The sequence below is a fragment of the Pan paniscus genome, chromosome 16 (genome assembly GCF_029289425.2).
Source record: "Pan paniscus chromosome 16, NHGRI_mPanPan1-v2.0_pri, whole genome shotgun sequence".
Classification (NCBI taxonomy): domain Eukaryota; kingdom Metazoa; phylum Chordata; class Mammalia; order Primates; family Hominidae; genus Pan; species Pan paniscus.
In genome coordinates this window covers 31,334,605-31,351,804 of record NC_073265.2, presented here as the reverse complement: position 1 = coordinate 31,351,804, position 17,200 = coordinate 31,334,605, and positions in this window count along the sequence as shown.

The following is a 17,200-nucleotide window of genomic DNA, read 5'->3' as shown; positions in this document are numbered from 1 at the left end:
GCTGGATGGATGCTTACATGTCTCTACCCCTGTAACCACCACCTTGATGAAGATACAGAACATTTTCATCATGTATGAAGATTCCCTTGTGACTCTTACCAGAAAATACCCCTCAACCAAAGGTAACCACAATTTTAAGTTCTGTCACCACTGATTAACTGTGTTCGTTCTAGAGCTTGGCATCCACGGAATCACACAATCACACTCCTCTATGCCTGGCTTCTTTCAGGGTACATTATGTCTGTACAGGTATTTTGTTTTGAGTTGCTAGTCTTGCTTTCTGATTCACCATCCTTTCTTCTCCACCCCTTGACTCTGTGGCCTCCCCTGTCCCTGTTCACAACTCAGCGTCTCCTCTGATCAGCTTCCTGATGGCTGTGAAGGGACGGACCCATCCCGGCATGGCTCCAGCTGGTGGGTGTGCACAGTTTCCGTGATAATTATCCACAGTCAGCTCTTTGAACTTGGGCCAGGTACACAACTGCCACCCCATGCAAATACATTAAATACGTTCATTGTTCCTGGTAGCTAAACAGTGTCTGTGAGAAAGTGTGTGTGGCGGGGTATGTAAATCTGATCTGAATTCTTGGCTCTTTCACGATGCATCTTTTGATCTGAGCAAGTCTGTTTCTCTGTCCCTCTGATTGTCATTCCTTCAAGCCCCTTGGATCCACCAAATATTGTGAGTTTCTTTAGGGTCAGTAGATTTTAGGCTGTGAAGAGGAGACTCATTCTGACCCAGCGGTCTTCTCCCGACACCCCCCCGCCTGCCCACCCGTCGCCTTTAAAAATTTTATTTATTTATTTATTTTTGAGACAGAGTTTCATTCTTGTTGCCCAGACTGGAGTGCAATGGCGCAATCCTGGCTCACTGCAACCTCCGCCTCCCAGGTTCAAGCAATTCTCGTGCCTCAGTCTCCCAAGTAACTGGATTATAGGTGCCCACCACCACATCCGGTTAATTTTTTGTATTTTTAGTAGAGACAGGGTTTCACCATATTGGCCAGGCTGGTCTCAAACTCCTGACCTCACGTGATCTGCCTGCCTCAGCCTCCCAAAGTGCTGGGATTACAGGCGTGAGCCACCGCGCCCGGCCCCAACATCCCTTTTTAAAGACCAGTGGGAACAGCAGCACAAGCCACACAGCAGCCTTACTGCGGGCAGCTCAGCGTGGTCAGGGTGGCAGGCATGACGCCGCTGGGTCAGAATGACAGTCATATGTGATATTTTTGAAAAGTATGCTGTTGAAGAAACTGAGTGTGTCAAAGCTGTTATCTTGGAGTTGAGAGCCAATAATTCTACCTGCTAGAAAAGCTCTTCTGAATCCATATGAGCTGTGGGAATGGTAAAGAGCTAACTTGAAACTAACTTCAAACTTTCAAACTTCTAACTTTTCTCTCAGTCCTTCATTTTCAAATAAGGCCACCCCTTATTTGAAAACTGAGGGCATCTTCTTAATAAAATTTACTTAATATCTTTTTGTAGAAGTTGTGATTTTTTTTTTTTTCTCACTCTGTCACCCAGGCTAGAGTGCAGTGGTGCAATCACGGCTCACTGTAGACTCGACCTTCTGGGCTTGAGTGATCCTGCCACTTCAGCTTCCTGAGTAGCTGTGACCACAGGCGAGCACTCCCATGCCTGGCTAATTTTTTAAAAATTTTTTGTGGAGACTAGGTCTCCTATGTTGCTCAGGCTGGTCTCAAACTCCTGGGCTCAAGCAATCCTCCCGCCTCAGCCCCCCAAAGTGCTGGGATTACAGTCATGAGCCACCGCATCCAGCCTGCAATCTTTTAAGATCAAAGAAAGCATTGTCTTGGTCTTTGATTTCATTGTATACAGATGGCATGTTCTGTTCAGAATGATCTTTGCTAATTTCAATACTGCCACATTTATGGTCCAGATACTCTCTTTTTTGAGACGGAGTTTCACTCTTGTTGCCCAGGCTGGAGTGCAGTGGGGTGATCTCGGCTCTCTGCAATCTCCGCCTCCTGGGCTCAAGCAATTCTCCTGCCTCAGCCTCCCAAGTATCTGGGATTATAGGCACACACCACCAGGCCAAGGTAATTTTTGTATTTTTAGTAGAGATGGGGTTTAACCATGTTGGCCAGGCTTGTCACCAACTCCTGACCTCAGGTGATCCACCTGCCTTGGCCTCCCAAAGTGCTGGGATTAGAAGCGTGAGCCACTGCGCCCCGCCCAGAAATTCTTTAAAGTATGCATTATTTTTGCAGTAGGAGCTTTGCCTTGTTGATTATAATTTTCTTTCTTTTCTTAAAGCTTAAAGAAGTATAAAGATGAAGGAAAACTTTGAGAGGTTTTAAAAACAAAATGTGCCTTAGTTTGGTTTAACATTTTATTGCAGGCCCTGCCTGCCTGTCTACACAGGGGAGAGTTGTATTCAGTAAGAATTTTCAGCTTACATAGAATTATAGAGTCACTGATACTGGCTTCAAGATGATTCTGATTCCATATTTTAAATGCCAAAAGAAAGGATTCTAGGGCCTTGTGCCTCTGTCCTCCTGGCTCTGACACCTCTGATCTTGGTGCCGTCCTCCCTGGGTGTCCTCAGAGGGGCAGCCCTTGATGAAAGGGGCTGATTTCCTTCCCGCTCTTTGAGGCTTCTAGGAATGGAACTCCCAGGACTTCTGCCTCTGGGCTGCTGCTCTGCCCTGGTGAAGGGGCTGTGGTTGGTGCCTAATCCCTCCCATGCCTGGTGGAACATCTGCTTTGGAGACCTCCTCTACTCAGGCTTTTGATTTTGTTTTCGTTTTTGAGACAGAGTCTTGCTCTGTCACCCAGGCTGGAGTGCAGTGGCATGATCTCGGCTCACTGCAACCTCCACCTCCCGGGTTCAAGTGATTCTCCTGCCTCAGCCTCCCAAGCAGCTGGGATTACAGGTGTGCGCTACCACGCCCGGCTAATTTTTGTATTTTTAGTAGAGACGGGATTTCACCATGTTGGCCAAGCTGATCTCAAACTCCTGACCTCAGGTGATCTGCCTGCCTCAGTCTCCCAAAATGCTGGGATTACAGGCGTGAGCCACCGCGTCTGACCCAACTCAGGCTTTTTTGAGAAGGGCTGGCAATATGATATGGAGGAGATGGGGGTTTGCAGTAGCTGAGTGAGGAAGAGGGCTTAGGATGGAGTGTGGTGAGAGGCTCTGAGAAGAGGGTAGGCGGGAATATGGGGGGAGGGGGTTTACAGATAGCCAAAAAGGTTGAATGCCGCTGCTGTATGACCTCTGAAGTAACAGCTTATACCTAATAGTGGTACTCCACTTTTAAATAGCACAGAATACTGTAAATTGGTGTTGCAATAATCTGTAAGCACCAACCCATTTTCTAAAGGCTCATCTTAAGAAATGCCTCCTCTGTGAATCTCTTTCCAGATATCCCATTTAGATTCCTTTTCTGCTTCATAACTTGTGACATCTTATTTCCTAGTCCCCAGACCTCTGGACAGTTGTGTAAGGAGGAGGTTACAAATAGGCTGGGAGGAATTACAATTTCCCACTTCACATAAAAAAATTCAGGTTCACTTTTGGATTAAACTCAGCTTCTCTTAGGAAATGCTCATTTTGGAGCTCTCTCTACCCCACCCTTGGAGCCGAGATGGCAGCTAAGCATGTGGGACCCTCAGTGGTCTTGGGAGGGTTATAGTCCAGGATCTATGTGGGGTGTTCTGACCAGGCCTTTGGACTCCTGCTTGTATGCACAGCCAGAGCCACAGCTGATGGGACCGCTGTTGCGTTCCACGCTGGCCAGGTCGGGGCAGGCCCTGGCTCAAGCTGACCATCCCCAGCTTCTGCCTTACCTCACCCCACCCATGGCAGCTTCAGGCAGGCCTCTTGCTCTCAGCTGAGCTACCTCCACACCCCCAGTGGGAGCTTGGGAACACTTCTGGATCCTTCTGTCACACAAGGGGGCCTAGGAAGATGAGAGGGCACCACCACAGGCCCCCATCCTACCTAGGCCCTTCCCCAGTCACTTCCCACACCCACAATGGGCAGGCATTACTATGCGGGACACAGTGCTCCTGTCCAGGGATGTGACTTTTCCCAGGATGTGCCTGTGGAGACAGGGCTAAGCCCACAGCTAAGGGATTTCACCCACCTGATTTGTTCGTGCAGAATACCCCCAAGGGCTTGGGCTGGGCTGGGAAGACATGTGAGTCCTTCTCCCTGCTTCCCTCCTGGAAGTACAGGGGCTTTCTCCTTTCATCCTATGCTGAGTGGGCACTTTCTCTAAGACTCTCTCTTCACAGGACCCACATTTCAAAGCTGTGCTTATGGTCTGTAAAAGGAAACTCTGGGAATTTAGAAAAGTCTTCATTTTCCTCACAGTGGTCAGCCTTTAAGCCTTGTTTCTGGAACGTTGGCTCTGAGATTTGAGGCAGAAGGAGGGACCCCCCCCCCCTTTTTTTTTTTTTTTTGAGACAGAGTCTCACTCTGTTGCCCAGGTTGGAGTGCAATGGCACAATCTTGGCTCACTGCAACCTCCACCTCTATGGCTCAAGAGATTCTCCTGCCTCAGCCTCCCGAGTAGCTGGGATTACAGGCATGCACCACCACACCTGGCTAATTTTTTTTTGTATTTTTAGTAGAGACGGGGTTTTGCCATGTTGGCCAGGTTGGTCTCAAACTCCTGACCTCAGTTGATCCGCCAGCCTCAGCCTCCCAAAGTGCTGGGATTACAGGTGAGAGCCACTGCACCCGACCAGGAGGGCCCCTTTCTTTCTCTCATCTCCAGCTTTAACAGTTGGTGCCATTGGCTGAAGATGGGAGAAATGAATAGGAGGAAGGGTCAAAACATTAAAAGCACATTCACGTATGCATTTCAAATCCTGTCATGTGAGGGAAGTCATCAACTATAGCTGGTGCTGAGGGAGTGTGATGGGGAGGGCTGGGCTTGGCCCTCAGCTCTGGACTTCACCTCAAGTCCCTCTGGGCCACCCCGGGTGGCACACAGAAGGGAAGTCTCCTCCGCACTGGCGGGGCGCTCAGGTGCTGCCTCCTCAGGGGCAGGAAGGGAGCAGGCTGGCCGGGGCCCTGGGCCTTGCAGGTGGCATAGGTGTACCCCACACCCTCCTGAACCCAGGGCAGGCAGATCATTACCTCGCAGTCGCCCCCCTTGGCAGCTGTTGGTGAGTTGGGTGTTTACAGGAAACCTATTGCCTTTCAGATGAGTCAGTGCCATGTGGGGAGAGGAGGGCAAAATTTCATAGAACTCCTGGCAATAGAGCATTAGGATGAAACTCTGAACATACTTCTGGACTGAGGATTCTCTTGCCAAATCTGTGGTCAGCAGGTCACTACTGGAGTTTAGAGAAAGATGTGTCTTCTATTCAGATCAACCAGCCTACAGAAATAATCTTTTAGAGGGCCCTATTCACGCTTAACCCAGTTTTGTTTTGGTTTATGTTTTGAAAATGTATGAAAGTCTCAATTTATTTTTTAAAAAATATTATGAACTAGAATATAAAAGTGACAAATACAGTACATTTAAAACGCGCATACTCATTTCCATTGCTTGGAAGCTTTATGAAAACAGAAATCATAGGATAAGGCCAACAGGGCGGAGTGGGGAGCGGGGAGATCCCCTCAAGACGGAGAAGGCCTGGTGAGGAGAGGCAGAGGGGTTCTGGGAGAGGTCGGAGCAGGTACCTCAGGAGGTCTTAAAACATGGTTCTCCAATAAAACGATAACCTCTTATAGTGTTTATAGAACTCAGAAATGATATTTATTTAACTTTATTATGAGGCAATACATATTTTCCTGTATTTCTAGATATAGTTTGGAAAACTCTCCTTAATAGTCTGTTTTGTATGCCTTGTATTTAAAAGTTTTAGTTATTTTTGAAAGACTATTGCTGCTGCAAATAGTTGTGTGCTTTACATTCTCAGCTTCAGTCAGTTTTTTAATGTAAGAGCATCATAATCTAACCCGAGCATCCACTTGGAGAATGTTTTTTTTTGTGTGGTCTAGGGTGATAAAAGACCACAAAAATGTGTGGCCTAGATTTTTCCAACTATGTCATTAACTTCATGATCCAAGACCAGTTATAGGGTGAGTCTATATGTGAAAATAAAGTCTGATTTATGGAAGGAATTATTCTAAGGGAAAAACCCAGGGTCAAGCTGTATCTTTTCTGTCCTCTATATTGCATGTCTATTTCTGTTACACAATTTGTAATTTCTTCAAATTTCCTATGGTAGCATGATAAATCATCAAAGAACCTGTTTGGGATATAAAACTTTCATGGAAAATATTTGATGAGTATCTTGACTATAACCTAGAATGTGTATACATTAGTAAAATAACCAGATATACTACAGAACTCTCTGGTGGCTCAAACAGGGTGACCTCAATCCAAGTTTACCCTTGATATCATTTTATGGGCTGAAGGAGGAAACTCACACCTCAGGGTTTGTTTTTCCCCGGACAGATAGTAGTGATAGTGCATTATATTTTAATAAGAAAAACAAACCAGTAAACCTCGAGAAATTTTAAAAAGCATAGTTGAGGCATATTTTTTCATAATATACTTATCTATTTATTGCCCATGGAAAATATATGTGTAGAAGTAATTCTTCTGTTATTTGCTAATACCTTTTTAATTTGTTCCAAAGATAATACTGCCATACTGCATTCCCTCTGGAAGGAAAGCAAACCAAACCAAACCAAACTCACTCAAAACCACAGTGCTGTTATCGGATAAGTAGATGTCAATGTATACTTACAAGGAAAAACTAAAAAATGTAATGTGTTAATTCAGCCTTTTTCTATATAATATTTCCAAGTCAGATTTTCTTACATTCCTGGAATTTAGTTTGATATACCAAGAATAATATGACAAAAATAATGATAAAATGTTTGCTTTGATTACTGTTGGGGGGGAATGAAATGTTCAATTGTATTAAAACAAACAAAAATTTGGGAGAAAAAACAAAACAAAACACGTTTCTATTTCTTATCCCAAAGCTCATGGACCTGCAACCACTGCCTCCAAACTAAGTTAATTAGCTGACTAATATTTGTTTACAGCTCTTCCATGGCTCTTTACCTTGAAATTCCAGAGACTCTGTTCTGCGTTGTATATCTGCCCCAGCACTCCAGGGCCTGAAGTGTCATGTCCCAGGTTCTGGAACACTGACTTACCCCGTTGGCTGAGAGACATGGAGTGGAAGGTGGGTTGTACACTGGAGGTGGGGACCAGGCCTGTTTTTACCCTCACGGCTCTCTGTCTGGGACACGGTAGACACTCAATAACAATTTGTGGGATGAATGAATGGCTTGGCTGGGTGGTGCCCTGTCCCTTGCTTACAGCAAGGCTTGTCCTTTCCAGTAGCCCTAGAATGAGGGCAGGGGTGAGGTGTCCCTTTCCTGCTTGGTCCTGAGCACTCCTGGACAGGAAATGGTCCTTTCCCTCATGTCAACAGGGTAAATAACCACTTCCTCATGAGGCAAGAGTACAGGCCCGCTTGTGCCTTCCCATGGTACTCAGCGCAGAACACCGAAGCATGTGTCATGCCTGCCTCATGCTACATATCTTGCCATCTGACCCACAAACTGCTCCAGGGCTTTTGCCTGGAATGGAAACTCAGCAGGTCATCAGCCCTGATACTTCCTACACCCCTGTCAGTCAGCTGCCTCCTCTTCTCTGTGACATTGTCATCGATTGCTGTTCTAAGCAAGGATAAAGGGAAGGGAGTGACCAAACCCTTCTTTCCTGGGGTTAAAGTAGGTGGGGAGGTGCTGAACCCAAGTGAAATGCTCAGGACTGGATCTACTCCTTCAGGCAAGGCTCAATCCAAGGGCTCTCTCTGCTCCCTTTTGCCTGCACTTCCTCTGGAAGGAGACTGTACTGTGGCCTCTGGGCTCCACTCCCAGGGTGACCTGGGGGCAGTTCATCAACCAACTCCTGCCTCCGTGTTCTCATTTGTAGAATGAGGATAATAAAAGTTCCTCACCTGACAGGGCTTGGGGGATCTCCTTAGCCAGATCCTAAAAACATCCATAGCCACACCAATGTCGGCAGACAGGCAGAAACAGGAAGACAGCCAGCTTTACCAATTGTAGATAAAACAACGATGTTCTCTATATAAAGTGCTTTGAATAGTGTGACACAAGGGCGTGTATTATGGAGCCTGAAGGTTATACAAGTTGACACAAAGTTAGGTACAAAAGTTAATATTCTTTGTAAATGATAAAAAGAAATCACGCAAAAATTAAAATTTTAAAAGGTTGATAAATTCCAAAATATTACAAAATTTAAAAAAATACATTGATATGGGCTCAGCACAGTGGCTCACAAATGTAATCCCAACAATTTGGGAGGCTGAGGCAGGTGGATCACTTGAGACCAGGAGTTCTTGACCAGCCTTGCCAACATGGTGAAACACCGTCTCTACTAAAAATACAAAAATTAGTCAGGCATGGTGGTGCGCACCTGAAATACTAGCTACTGGGGAGGCTGAGACATGAGAATCGCTCGAACCGAGGACGTGGAGGTTGCAGTGAGCTGAGACCATGCCATTGCACTCCAGCCTGGACCACAGAGCAAGACTCCGTATCAAAAATAAAAAACAACAAAAAAAACACACCATGATATTTGTGTGAATCAGCTGCCAGACACACCTCCATGCTTTTCCCTCCACTGGTTGCCTGAATACACCTTGATTGCCTTTTTGTTCAACACCCATTTTGTGAGTTGTTTTTTTTCATTTCTTCTTTGCTATATAACAATACCAATTTTGTAATATCACTTTCTTTGGTGCAAATAGGTAGCAATCTTTCCTCCAGTCTGGTTGATTGGAATTTTTAGAAAATTATTGATAGTTAATAGTAGTTCATTATTGATTGTTTCTTTCAGCTTCATAATTCTTTACTGGTAATGTTACATAAAATTTCAGGATCATTACAAATTTAGGAAAACCTCTGCTTTACTTACTATGGCTATGTAACAAATCACCCAAAATGTAATGGCATAACACAGCAACCACTCTATTAGGCTCACAGATATTTTGTGTGTGAGAAATTCAGAAAGGGCCCTGGCTAGGGATGACCCAACCACTGGGGCTAAAATTATTGGAAGGCTCATTCGTCCGTGGGTCTGGAGCCTGGGCTGGGCCAGTTGGAGATTAGGACTGCTGACTCCAGCACCCACTGGTGGCCTGTCCTTATGGCTGGGCTTCCCCACAGTATGGCCGCCTCAGGGGAGTTGGGTGTTTCGCCTGGTGGCTCAGGGCTCTAAGGGGGAGTGTTCTAGCCATTAAAAAAGAGAGCTGCATCACCTTATGATCTAACCTTGGGAGTCAAGCAGTCATTTTTCTCACATCCTGTAAGTTACCAATCACAAGCCCATCAGATTTAAGAGAAGGGGAGTTGGCCTCTATTTTTTGATGGGGAGTGGCAAGGTGCTGGAAGAGCATGGACAGGAGATATCGGTGCAACCATTATTGGAAAACAGAATCTGCCGCAGCCTCCATCAAGCTTCTTTGGTGTATAAGCTGTTGTAGGTGTTGTGCTAGCTGCTGTAGCACAGGAATCACGATACATATTCTATTAATATTTCTTAAAATTACCCTCAAATAAAGGAAAACATGCAATCAAGACATGATGGGAAACACCCTTTTCAGGAGAGAACTTCTGTTTTGATCAGGTGTCAAGGAAAACCAAGTCTTCCACTTACAATGTTGTGTGTTGGATTAGAGGAATTTTTCAGATTGGTTTCTGGCTCTGGATATTTCAGATCTCATTTCTCTTCCTCTATCCAATTCTTCTGGCACCAAAGGACACACCCACATCACAGTGAACTTCACTATATGTGAAGCTGACTATACATGAGGTTGACTTCACTATATGTGAAGCTGACTGCAAACCCCATAAATACATCTCACTAAACTGAAATAAAACATATCTCTAACTCAACCTCTCCTTAACCAGATCCTAAAAATATCTATAGCCACACCAATGGTAACAGAGGGGTAGGAATGGGAAGACAGCAGTCTTTACCAATTGTGGATAAAATCGTTTACTACTGTGAATTTTACTAAAATATATGATCACACGAACCTACTGCTAGGGCTCCCCTGGAGCCTTGGAAGGATGTGTGTGTGCAAGGAGAAGACTCAGCTTAAGTATCATTAGCTGCACAATAAACCCGCCTCTGCCTGGCACATAGGAAGTATTAGTTATATAGGTGTTTATTATTACTGGCTCCATTTTCCTGACAAATTTTCCTCTCATGGTGGCAAGATGGATACATTTAGCAGCCCCAGCTTCATATGCTCCCAAGTTCTGCCCAGCAGGAAAGACAAAGTGTCTTTCTTAGAACTTCATGCACCAGCATTTATTGTGATTGCACCAGCCAGAGTCCTGAGTCCAATGAACCAAATGCCTTGGTTAGAAAGATTCCAGGAACTGACTGGCCAGCTTTGGACCACATGCTGTGTTCTTGCAGCTGGAGGTGGAGTCAACAGCACCCAAACCAAGGGGGAGGAGAGTAGGGGAGGGCTGGTTTCCAGAGAAAATCTGGGGAAATTAAAGGAGCATTGAGTGCCAAACGAAAAAATAGATGTTCATTTTCTGTGAGTATAGAGCAAACGTTGAGAAGAGACAGTGGTGGCAAGGATGCCCAGCAAGGGAGAGGGATGAGAGAGTGGAAAACATGGCGCCCAGGACTTCCTCCAGCATGGCTGCTTAGGTCAGGTCTGCTCTGATGGGCTCTCTAGGCATGGCCCTCCTTTGAGGACCCTCCACCCGTGGCCTGGGTGAGCAGCATGTGGCCTCAGCCCAGCCCCGCTGTGCCTGCCAGCCCTGTTCCAGGCTGACTGCCTCCAGGTCACCTCTACCTGTCTTCTGTCTTCTTGTCCTGACCTTTGTCTTGGTCTGATTCCTATTCACAACTCCCTATTCATAGCCCTTGGAGGGTTGGAGTGGGGAGATCTTTAGGACTTCAGTCCGAGGCCAGCCACTGTGCTTCCCTGCTCCGGGTCCTTCCCCCTTCCCACCTTGGGTCTCCACCATGTGTCAAAACCCTAGGTCTTGGCACATAATTCATGGAAACTGTGATGGGAGCATCCTAAATATTTCCTCTCGTCCATGCAGAACCCTGCGGCTCTCTTCAAGTAGGGGGTATCCACGTGTGACGCATCGAGCAATGGTTTTCCATCTTTTTCAAACTCTTTTTGAGAATCTGATTAAAGCTATAGACCTGAGCTCTCTGGTAAGGTAGGCTCTAGCCACATGCAACTGCTGGACTCTAGAAATGGGGCTGGGCTGAACTAAGATGTGCTACAAGCTTAAAACACACAGTGGATTTTGAAGTCTTAGTATGAAGAAAAGTAAAATATCTCCTTAATAATTTTATATGTTGATTACATGTTGAATTGATAATACCTTAGATTATTGGGCTAAATATATATTAATTTCACCTGTATCATTTTACCTCTTTTTGTGTGGCCACTAGAAAGTTTAATACAACATCTGCCGAGCTCCCAGAACATTCCTACTGGACAGTGCTGTTCTAGACCCCTTCTCTAGAAACATTCACACATGCATACATAGTCACATACTGGTCTGTGCTGTTCTAGACCCCTTCTCTGGAAACATTCACACATGCATACATAGTCACATAATTTTGTATACAATTTCAGGGACGGTTAAAAGTATCCTAATTCCCATCCATGGACCCTAGACCCAAATTAAGAATCTCTGAATTAGGAATTTCATAGTTTTCACCAGGCCCAGCATCTACCACACCATCATTGCACAGGTGGGGAAACTGAGCACCACGCCTTCCTCTGGGCACAGCCAGCTGTCTTCTGGGGGTGAGGGGGTGTCTGGCCCTCCCGTACTGGAGTGGGGCGCTGGGGCTAGGGTCACCTCAAGGAACATGTTGCTGCGGCTCTGCCTCCCTAGGTTCCCCCAGCGGATCCCGGCGGGCGTATGGGGATGACAGGGGCAGGGAGGTTAATCAGGACTCCTAAGGTCCCAGGATTCCTCTGAAACGGGCCTAAACAATGGAGGCCACCAAGGACCAGGGAAGTTCTGGTGGGTGGGCTTCAGGACAGACAGTACAATCCCAGCCTTTCCAGTCACCAGCTGGGTGATTCTGTATTGCTTTGTCTGTGACCCACTTGAAATGACTTGTTCTTTGTAGTTTTCTACATAATACATTTACTTCTTTCCCCTCCACCCCTTTTTTTAAAGAGACAGTGTATCACTCTGTCACCCAGGCTGAAGTGCAAAGGTGCAATTATAGCTCACTGCAGCCTTGAATTCCTGGGCTCAAACAATTCTCCCACCTCAGCCTCCTGAGTAGCTGGGCCCATAGATACATGCCACCATGCCCCATTAATTTAGAAAATTTTTTTTGTAGAGATGGGATCTCAACATGTTGCCCAGGCTGGTCTCCATTTCCTGGCCTCAAGCAACTCTCCCTCCTTGACCTCCCAAAGTGCCAGGATTACAGGCGTTAGCTGCCACGCTCAACCACAGCATTCATTTTTTTATTAGATTTTATATCATGCAAATGACAGATATTTCCACCCAAATAATGTTTACTTGTTCATAGACCATTAGATTCCTGTTTTGGCCAACTCTGAAATAATGCATTTTAGATCCACTTGTAGTAATTTAACATTAACTCAGTTTCATTTGCTTTGAAAAACAACATCATCGCTGTTCAACTGTATACAGAATTGATGGTAAAATGACTGAATTCTTGTCATTTTAGGAGAGCGTTCAGTGCTAATGTGTACACTGAATGCTTTAAGCTGTGAGGTGGCTTCACAAAGTTTTCTTCTACAATTTTCATAACCTAAGAATCTCCTGATTGGTCTCTTTTACATTTATTACAAAGTCTAATTGAAATCCCCTAAATTCTTAGGGCCCGCCGCATGGAGGTGAGGGGCTTGTGGTGGGGAATGTCCAGACCCCTGTGCTGCTCCCTGGAGCCTGCTCAGGTCAGGTGAGGAGGATGCACTAGCCCGGGCCTGTCACCACGACTGCTCTTGTTTTCATCCCCTGAACTCCCTGCTGCACAGAGCTGCCCAGAGGGCTGGCCCCTTGCCTAGTCTCAGGTGCTCAGCCCTTCTCCTCTAGAGGCTGGCCTGGCTCCAGTGGAGCTGGGGGTTTCCTCAGCTCTACCCCCACCCCATCCTCTGCCCTCAGCCTCAGGGGAACCAGCTTCCTGCCACCACTCCTGGGACTCGTCTGCCTCCCCCTGGCTGCATCTTCTGTCCTGAAACTCCAGGTCTGGAAGAGGTGCTCTGCCTGCAGGTCCTGGAGCCCTGCCAGAGGTTTCTGGAGATGCTGGTTGACCCAGCCTCTTGGGAAGAGGGGCAGGTGCAGGGCTGAAGGAGCGACCTGGGGGTGGAGCCCCAACCTGTTTATAGGATTGTGGCTCATTGAAGGTTGGCAGATTCATGCTGGTCCTATCCCACTGGGACCGTCGCTGCCACTCAGCCAGAGAGCCAGCGTCTTGGCAAGGGCTGGGCCTGGAGTGAAGCTGGAAGGGCTAGCATGGAGAGCCTGTCACCTGGGGGACCACCTGGCCACCCTTACCAGGTAACAGTGTCTGCAGAGCATGTGGGCACCAGTCAGGGCAGGCCTGGAGCCAGGGTGCATTCTGGGAAGTGTGATAGCTGGAATCAGGGTGATTTCAGACTGGGCCAGAGGGCGAGGGAGTCTGAGATTTGGGATGCAGAGTGGGTGGGGTGGGTGAGCAGCATCCGTAGATGCGGGGGCTGGGAAACGTGAGTCTGGTCAGCAGAGCTTCCTCTCCCCACCACCAGTGACCACGGCAGTGTCCTTAGGGACCTCCCCCCACCAACATCGGAGAACACAGTGGCTGGGTGTGTCACAAAAGGAGACCCACCAGGCCCACAGCCCCACCACCACAGGCCGGCAGACTTCCCGGAACTGGCTGGAGCCCTGGGATCACCCTGTGTGTCTCCGGAGCTCTGGGGGCCCAAATCCCCATCCACTGCCAAGTATTTACTAGGCCCAAGAGCTGTGGGGCTGCATCCAGGCCAAGGAGGCCTGCAAACTGCTCGCCACCCCCCCACCCTCTGTCATGTGTTTCTCCAAAGCCCAGGGTTTTCATCCTCTGCCAGGGACCAAGGCCAGCAGAGCTGGCTCCTGAGGTCTCCCCCGGTGCCCCAGGTGGTGGCCAGAAATGAGGCTAAGTGTGTCAAGGTCACTGTCCTGAGGTCCTTTGCCTCATATGCAGACCTCGCTGGGCTTCTAGAGCTGTGGCCCTGAGACCCAGGCCCGAGCTGGATCCAGACAAGCAGCTCCAGACTGGTGCTCCTGGAAGAGGCTCAGCCTGGGGCAGGGCAGACACTAAGGGGCCCTGGGGGAAGATGAGAGGGACCCCTCAGTGGAGGACCACACTGTTGCCCCAGCCTGAGGTCAGGTGGATCCACCCACAAGTCAGACATCAGCGGACATTTGGATGTGGGGGAGTCCACGGATGCAGGCCAGTGGAGGGGCTGGCGGCCCTGGCTCCATCACCCGTCCCATCAGGAGCCCTGAGCCCAGAACGGCCCATTGTGGAGGTTTCTGGAATATTTCCCCCTTTAAACTCATCTCCCTGGCGAAGGCTGTGCCCCTTCCCCCTTTTCCCTCAGCCTGCTCTAGGTCTAGCTCCTGGATAAAACAAAAGCCTAAGTGTCAGCAATTTGGGAGCCTCAGTCTGCCCCACACCTGGAAAGCACCTCGCCTCCAGCTGGCATTCACAGGACTGAGTCCCCAGGACCAGGTCCTCAAGCCCCAGCCTTCAAGTCAGTTCCTGTGGTTGGCAAGCTTCAGCAGCGGTTTAGCCTAGCCTCATTTCTGCTGGAACAGGGGCCTGGAACCTGCCCCAGAGCGGGACCTGGGCCGGCAGGCTAGGCTGGCCATCCGGGACCTGTTCTGGAACATGCCTGCCGTGCGGTCCAGGAGACTCAGCCCAGCCTGAGGGAGGTGCAGGGCCTGGGGCTGTGCCCAGGGGTTCCACTCCTCTTCTCTCTGACCTCCTGCATTGCCCCACCACAGGGCACTGGTGCTAGCAGGCGACAGGGTGGGTCTGCTCATTTCCCTCTTCCTGCCAAACACCCAGGATCATGGGCAAGGATACTCTGGACCCCAGCTGGGGAGACCCAACCCCCTTAAGCTCTCTTGGGTCACATCTCCCAAGATGGGCACGGGGCAGCACAGAGCCTCTCACAAAACTTCCTGGCAAACGTGTGCCCTGGGCCTCTCCACTGGAAGCAGGATGGCCCAGAGCCTCTGGGGTCCCTGCGCAAGGTTCAGAGTGGCTGAGACCCTCAACAGGGAGGCATTCGGGGGATCCTACAGGTGACTGAGCTGACGAATTTCCTCCAGAAGCCTCCGGGTTTAGTCATCAATTAAGGTGGTATTTCAGATGGGAGGAGCTTTCAGAAGGGAATGTGATGCCCCTATGCCCTCAGGGGAAAAGATTCATATCAGTTAAAATGTCGGTTATCTCAGTAATCATATTAGTCAAATCTGTGACAAATCTATGAATATCTATTAGTCAAATTAGACAAATCTATGAAAATCTAGTGTCTAGATATCCTAGATATCCGTGGGGCAAGGAGGGAAGAGTTGCATGCTTTTCCAAAGAAGCAAAGTCCTGGGAAGGTAGAATAGACAGGGGTTGTGAGCTCTGGCCTTGAAGTTTGAATTCTAACTCTGTCCCTGCTAACTCTGTGATCTTGGGCAAGTTAGCTTCTCTGAGCCTCAATTCCCTCATGTAGAAAATGGGAGGAAATGGGAGTACTGTCTTTTGAAGCTGTGGGAGGATAAATAAAGTTACAGTACTGTAGGGACCAGCCCCACAGGGTCGGTGGGTCTCTCCCCGTGTGTGGTGACGAGAGAGTGTAGAAATAAAGACACAAGACAAAGAGATAAGAGAAAAGGCAGCTGGGCCCGGGGGACCACTACCACCAATGCACAGAGACCGGTAGTGGCCCTGAATGTCTGGCTGTGCCGTTATTTATTGGATACAAAGCAAAAGGGGCAGGGTAAAGAGTGTGAGTCATCTCCAATGATAGGTAAGGTCACGTGGGTCATGTGTCCACTGGACAGGGGGCCCTTCCCTGCCTGGCAGCGGAGGCAGAGAGAGAGAGGAGACAAAGAGAAAGACAGCTTACGCCATTATTTCTGCATATCAGAGACTATTAGTACCTTCACTAATTTACTACTGCTATCTAGAAGGCAGAGCCAGGTGTACAGGATGGAACACGAAGGCAGACTAGGAGCATGACCAATGAAGCACAGCATCACAAAGAGATGGTTAGGCCTCCGGATAACTGTGGGTGAGCCTGACTAATGTCAGGCCCTCCACAAGAGGTGGAGGAGTAGAGTCTTCTCTAACTCCCCCGGGGAAAGGGAGACTCCCTTTCCCGGTCTGCTAAGTAGCAGGTGTTTTTCCTTGACACTTTTCGCTACCGCTAGACCATGGTCCGCCTGGCAACGGGCATCTTCCCAGACGCTGGCGTCACCGCTAGACCAAGGAGCCCTTCTGGTGGCCCTGTCTGGGCATAACAGAAGGCTCACACTCTTGTCTTCTGGTCACTTCTCACTGTGTCCCCTCAACTCCTATCTCTGTATGGCCTGGTTTTTCCTAGGTTATGATTATAGAGCGAAGATTATTATAATATTGGACTAAAGAGTAATTGCTACAAACTAATGATTAATGATATTCATATATAATCGTATCTAAGATCTATATCTGGTATGAATATTCTTGTTTTATATTTTATTATACTGGAACAGCTCGTATCCTCGGTCTCTTGCCTCAGCGCCTGGGTGGCTTGCCACCCACACAGTAGGTAATATGGTTAGTACAGTATTGTCACCCTACAGAAAGACACGAGAGAAAATGATCTCTATGTTGTGTTTACTCTGGAATGAGAAATGACTGTGGCTCGGAATGTGTCGAATGACAGGCCGCCAGGGCAATTGTGAGGGAAGGGGAAAGGGAAGCTTTTACCGGAAAAAAGGGGGAGGCTCACAGAAACTGCTTGGAAACAGAGTTCATTGGTTCCAGAGCTCAAAGCCAGAGTTGTCAGTTCATTGGTGGAGATGCTGTTACTGGGCATGTGTGTTTTCTGAGAGCATCTTATCTGAATTATTGCAGTCCTAATGGATGTCTAGTGATGAACCTTGTCAACTCATCTCCCTGGCGAA